This window comes from Panicum virgatum, chromosome 6K (genome assembly GCF_016808335.1).
Source record: "Panicum virgatum strain AP13 chromosome 6K, P.virgatum_v5, whole genome shotgun sequence".
Taxonomy (NCBI): Eukaryota; Viridiplantae; Streptophyta; class Magnoliopsida; order Poales; family Poaceae; genus Panicum; species Panicum virgatum.
The window spans coordinates 32,074,667-32,081,339 of record NC_053141.1 but is presented as its reverse complement, the minus strand read 5'-3'; positions in this window follow the sequence as shown (position 1 = coordinate 32,081,339).

Here is a 6,673-nt window from a genome sequence, read left to right as displayed (position 1 = left end):
TCGGGAGGGACCCTGTCGGAGCTAGTGGGTCTAGGGTTGCTCTGAGGTCGGCAGGCCACTCAGAACGCCCTCGAACGCCGTAGAGACGAGCGAAGTACAGCAATTAGGGTTTGGAAAAGGGCTAGGGTTTGAGAGGTAAAAAGTAAAGGTACTTGTGTTGAATCGATTAGGATTACCCTCAATTAGCCATAGCCTTCATAAATATAGGCCAGGGAAGTCATACCCCTTCACGAGTCGATTTATAAAAGGAAACTAATAATAGATCTAAATCAACTCGGACTGCATAGGCCAGACCGGTCTGACCGGTCGGTCTCGGTGTTGCCAATTTTGGTTGTCAACAATAGGTTCCCAAATGATGCGGAGAAGAAGGGCGCATCCATTGCCTGTTGATCCTGCTGGCTACGAATGCCACGTGGGGTTTTCTTCTGAACGGAGGGAGTTTGGGGAAGAGAAAAGGAGAAAAGAGGCAGTTGAGAAAAAGAGATGGAATCTGTCACAACGGGAGACGCCCCCTTTGCCGTGTGCCCCTAAGCCCCAAAAGCCCACGGCAAAGGGTTTGCCGTGTGCCGCACACGGCAAAGGGCACATAGCAACCAGCAAAGGCTGAGTGCTTGTCGTGTGCCGTGGCAAAAGCACATGGCAAAGCTCTGTTCTTTGCCGTGTGCCAGGGCATTTGCACATGGCAAATAATGTCCAGGGCCACTGTTTTGAGGGCTTCTTTGCCGTGTGCCATGGTAAATGCACACGGCAAAGAGCCCAGTTTTGATTTGTTTTTTTTGTCGGTTACATATATGGTACCCCAAGCATTATGTGCATTTCATATATGTCACAATAAGCATTTCATGTATCCCAAGAAGCATCGCATGTATTTTATATTATCAGAAATGCACAGATGCAAAGAAACTCTAGTATCGTTCATCGACAACCACAAGTAGTACATACAAGTCCATACAATAGTCCATACAAGTTCATGTCCCTACTAATCAAGTCCATACAACTCACGGGGACGACGGTGGCGACGGCGGCGGTGGCGGGTGCTGCGGCCACATCGGCGGGGGCGGCCATGTAGGCTCTCTGACCAAGCTTGCTGCTGCTGCTAAATCCAAGCCACCCATTGAGGTGGTGGCCACACAACCTGCTAAGGCTACTGAGGCTGTTGCACCAGAGGCGAGAAGTCAGGATTGACTGGCCCATCATTGGATGCCGCCGATTGATTCTGCATATAAGCCAATTCAAAGTATTGCATGTGTTACACAAGAATTAAGTTACGGGCATTCAAACTTAGTCATTCTAGCTGTATCCTAAGTTGCGATCATGTGTATTGTGAGAAATAAAACTACAAGCATTAGCCTAAGTCATTGTAGATGTATCATAAGGCATTATTTCTAAGTCATTCTAGATTAATGCTAAGTCACTAAAATGAATGAAACTCAATAGGAGTCAAAGCCACTTACGGTAGGAGGAGTTTCTGCCCGAGGAGCAAGTGGGGCCGGAGGGAATTGCGGAGGCGAAATACCCATCGCCGAGCCCAGGCTTTGCATAAATGTTAGAGCTTGATCCAATTTTTGCTGTATATCATCCTGCTAGGCCCACCACCTCTCCTCTGCCACGTCCTACCGTGCTTGAAAGGCTGCTTCCATCTGGGCCTACAGGATTTGATCCCAGGGTGAGAATTCAAAGCAAACGTATGTAAAGATGGAGGAACGATGGATGAAATAGAAATAACCTTGACAGCCTCAATCTGAGTCTGTGTAGTGTCTGGCCGTTGGCGTATGGCCCGGCTTGAGCTAGTACTCCTAGCTCGAATCTGCGAGAGAGTGGGAGTAGTCGCCGTGTCGAATAAGCTGTCGCCAAACCAGTACAATCCATGCTTCTTGCCTCCTCCTGCCCTCATGACCACTTCTCCATCAATGGGCTCATTGATCGGATCAAAGTCCGGCCCATGAACTTCTTGTGCCATCGAGGTGTACCCACTGAGGCGGCTGTGGACGCTTGCATTGCTGTACGCTTCGGGCGGATCCTGTGGGTTGAAGGAGACATCGGACATCGCCTTCCCTTTGTGGGCCAAACAGTATGCCTATACTTGGGAGCAAGGCACCACCATGTGCCGCAGACTGCGAAAAAAAGATGATTAGAAATTATGCAGAATTGAGCGTTAGAATAAAGAAATTAATTCATATACATATCTAGCAGCGTACGCCTTGAGGTTACGGTTGCCCTGATGGTGCGATGCACCTGGCATCATCAAACGCCGCTGCCGGGCAGCCTCGTGCATCTCTAGCCATTCTTGCGAGCACCACCAGTCCACTATCATTTCCCAGCACGGATGATCCGAGGCAATCCACCACGGAGGCACCTGCACATCATCAAGTTATGACATGTAAGAAGAATAAATGGAGCATAATTGATTTTAAAAAAGATTGAGTATTTACCCACAAGTATTGTTCCCGGGTGAGTCTGATGTCTCTCGCAGGTCCTTTGTAGATCCTCACTTTTTCGATCTTAGCCTTGTAGTCGATGACGGCCTGGATGCGCGCCTCATAAAGCATATCCGCCACCAGCTTGTAACATGCTTTGCTAGCCACCTGCATTGCCATGGGCATCATTCCCTCCTCGCATCTGTAGAAATCCTGCACAAAAATGTGAACAAAGTTATTATTTCAAAAATGTGCAATGAATATAATGTATTCGTAAATATAGTGCCATGAAGACTTACCCATAGTTTGCTCAACACCCGGTGCGCCTTGTTGTCGAATGCCCTGCCATCCGTATCTGGTGCATCCGGTGCGGTGATGTAGTGCTCCCACGAAGACGCCGGCTGACGTACCCCAGCAATATCCATGGCGCCTGGGTAGTGTAACTTGCAGAGCAGTCCCAGAATGCCATTAGCCATGCGGTTGTGAGCAACACCTGGAACAACTATGACAAAGTTCCTGCACAAGTTATTGAGAGATAATATTAGTGTCAATTGTTATTTTGAATATATCAAAAGGAAACTTATTGAAATCTTCTAAACTTACTTACCTTTTCCCGTCAGGTCGGAGGACCGGTCGGTGCTCTAGAGATATCGGACGATCTGGGAGCCTTGAGGGGTCTCGCTGCTAGACGGCAGGTATGCCCACATCCTCCTCCTCCTCCTCCTCGGCCGCCCCCGCCTCCTCCTCCTCCTCCTCCTGCTCCTGCTCCTGCTCCTGTCCTCACACCCGCCTCCTACTCCTCCTCGTCCTCCTCCTCCTCCTGCTGCTGCTCCTCCTCCTCCTCCTCCTCCTCAGGAAGAGCCCCTCTCTTGCTCCTCCTCCCAGCCCTCCTCCCTGCAGCCGTGCCGGATCCTTCAGCGGCGTTGTGCGTCGACGAACCCGCTCCACTCCTCCGACTTCTCCTACCTGTCCGTCAAGTCCTCTAGGAGGACTCACCTGTCCCGGTAGATCTGCCGCCCATCAGGTCTGCGAGTGACCTCATTAGACCTCTACCGCTCCCCGCCATCTTCGATCAATCTCCTGAAATTAAAATGAGTAAATCAATCAGTAGATGTTATTAAAAAGTAGTACAATTAGTATATAAAGTAAGTACAATAACTAAAATGAAAAAAATTGTACAAAAAATTAATTAGTATAGTTCTTACATGTATTAGAATAGTCATCATGATCCGAATTAGCCGGATCATATGTCTCATCATCGCTATCACGTGTGTCGATATAATCACCGTCGATCTCCATAGGAGGAGCACTATCTTCAGCACTATCATTGCCTAAGTATAATCTCTCTGGTAATTCTAAGTCCTTGACATTGTGAACATCATCCCATGCATCGTCGTTATCAATTCTTTCATTGTCCAGTTCCATTCCTATCGCTTCGGTTAAGTCTATCTGAAAAGTCCCTTCTAGCCCATCTTCTTAAAAGAACTCACCGGCATATGTGTTTGGGTCTATGTTGTAATCTTCATTGTTCGGGACAAGTAATTTACCATGTGGCGATACCTTGTACAAAACATCCCAACCCTTGAGACGATTGTCGGTTTGGCACGAGTATGAGAGATAATATACTTGTGTGTCTTGTTGAGCCACAATATAGACATCATCTCCAGGGTACACGGAGGCTTGTTGAACTTCAACTAGCCCAAGATTCGGAGTTCGTCTCACAGCATGAGGATCAAACCAATAGCATTTGAATTTGACAGGTTTCAGAGGTCTCGACCCATGAAACGTGAGTTCGTATATTTGAATATGACCAATGGAGTGTGCGGCCAGCAAAGACAAGGAAAGGGGATAAGGGGGCACCGGTTTGCTGTGAGCCGCGATCTGGCCCACGGCAATGCCCCACGCTTTGTCGTGTGCCCCCGATCTGGCACACGACAAAGAAGCGCGGCGGGCCTGGCGAGCTTGGGTAGCGTGGCCAGTGGGGCTTGGCGCGCTGGCGGCGAGCGCGCGGCCTGTGGCCGTGGGCGGTCCGGTGGCACCATCTTTGCCATATGTCCTAGGATGTGGCACACGGCAAAGACTTTGCCATGTGCCCTAGGGTCTGGCACACGGCAAAGACTCATTATTTTATGCAGATGTCATTTTTAACTCAACCATATCCTGTTAAACTAAAATTTACTGAATACATTTTAAATATTTTGCAAATCTAACTCAACATTTTCTGTTTGATGATTAGATTGGAAAAATCATTATTTTATGCAAAATTAGCTAAAGTTCAATGTATTTCCCATGATATTGTTTAATTGCAAAAAAATTAAAATTATCAAAGAAAACCGAAAAATAGCCAAACTTTGGCATGGATGATTGTAAGATATGTATTGCATGCATAAAAAGTTTTGAAGTCAACAGCCAAATCGACCGTCACTTTGACATCAAATCTCAACGGCTCCTATTCAACTATATAGATCCTTTATGGAGATGCTTCGATTTATAAGGAGTACAGGTGATAACTTGTGCGAAACTTTTTCAAATTTTTACCATAGCATCCACATATGAAATTATGATATCATAACAAATCTTACATTTTTCAGACTTCATTTGCTTTTTATTGACATTTAAAATTGTCGGGCCACATGTTCGAGGGCATGGTTCAAGATCAAGAACTTCAAATTTTCCATCCATTTTTTGGATATGGTCTCACATGGGATCTCATGATGCGAATATAATTTTTTTGTTTCATTATTACTCCATGTAAAAGTATTGCAATTCAAACTTCACTTATTCTATAAAATTCTATTTCTTGAAATAAAAAAGTTATATATAGCAAAAGGATCGAGAAAAACTACTAAAATCTAATTTAGAGTCGCACATACAATATCAAGTTACCATAAAAGTTGCAATGGCAGAATCAAGTTTTTTTGACACTGTTTTGCCGTGTGCCAACACTTTGCCGTGTGTTTTTAATGTAGCACATGGCAAACTTTTCCTTTTGCCGTGTGTTTTTTTTTGCCGTCTGTTCTTCTGGCGTGCGCATGGCATATTGTAAGGAACATGGCCCCATTTAGACCATTGTTTGTGATTTTGGTGATTGAATGACAACATAATCAATGGGACTAATGAGTTTGTGAGATCACACTTGTAGGAGTTTTTAGGTCCCATGGATATGAGTCAACATGTCTAATTCATCGTCGAGACACCAAGTCCAATCCACCATCAAGATGACAAGTCCAATCCGCCGTAGAGATGTCAAAGCACAGTGGAAATCCAGAGATAGAATAAATTTGAAGGATCCAATTGATCGCTGCGATGCATTGGACGAGTTCGGCAGAAAACAGAGGCACAAGTTTAACCGATGCATGAGCATCGGTGCATCCGATGGTTGTTGGAAGATCCGACGCCCTGTCATCGGTGCAAGTTTGAGCGCCTCTGGAGATCAAGGGAAGATCAACTGAAGAAAGAGTGTAGCATCGGTTGAACCGACGGTCCATTCAGAGGCATCGGTGCAATCGATGTACCATGTTCCAGAGACGATGTCAAGCGTGCAGCAGCCAAGCCTTCAGCACTGGATGAACCGATGGCCATCGGAGCAATGCGTCGATGCAATGACGTCAACAAAGTGTAACGGCTATATGAAGATCAAATGTCACCGGAAGTTCCGACGCTATAACATCGGTTCATCCGATGGTCCCTGAAGTTGCTGCAGCAGTGTCAGAGAGGCCAACGGCTACTTCAGAGCGCAGAGTGACCGGAAGAACCGATGCCCTATGCACCGGAAGTTCTGATGCCTACGCAGAAAACTGGCCAACGGCTAGTAACGGCTCTCTTGAGTTGGTGGCCTATATATACGCCTCACCCCGGCCATTTTGATTTTGCTGGAGTTGCTGGACATCCCACACACACCCAAGAACACCTCAAAGCCATCCAAGAGCATAAAGATCAAATCCTTAGTCCTTAGCACAAGCTTTTATGAGTGTTAGTGCTAGGTTAGCTCTTGAGTGAGTGATTAAGCAAGGTTTAGATCCTTGTGCTGTGGTTCTAAAGTGAACCAAATTTGTATCTCGGTGCGCCGGCCACCTTGGAGCATTGGTGGCTCGCCGGCACGTCAACGACCCTCTGGCTTGGTGTGGAGCGGCGTCGACAACATTGTGCGGGGGACGGAGACCCCTCCTTCGTGGGCAATCTCCCTTAGTGAAGATCGGGATCAAGGTGACCGTGATTGTGTTCACGGAAGAGATTTGATTGCCGGGAAGCGATAC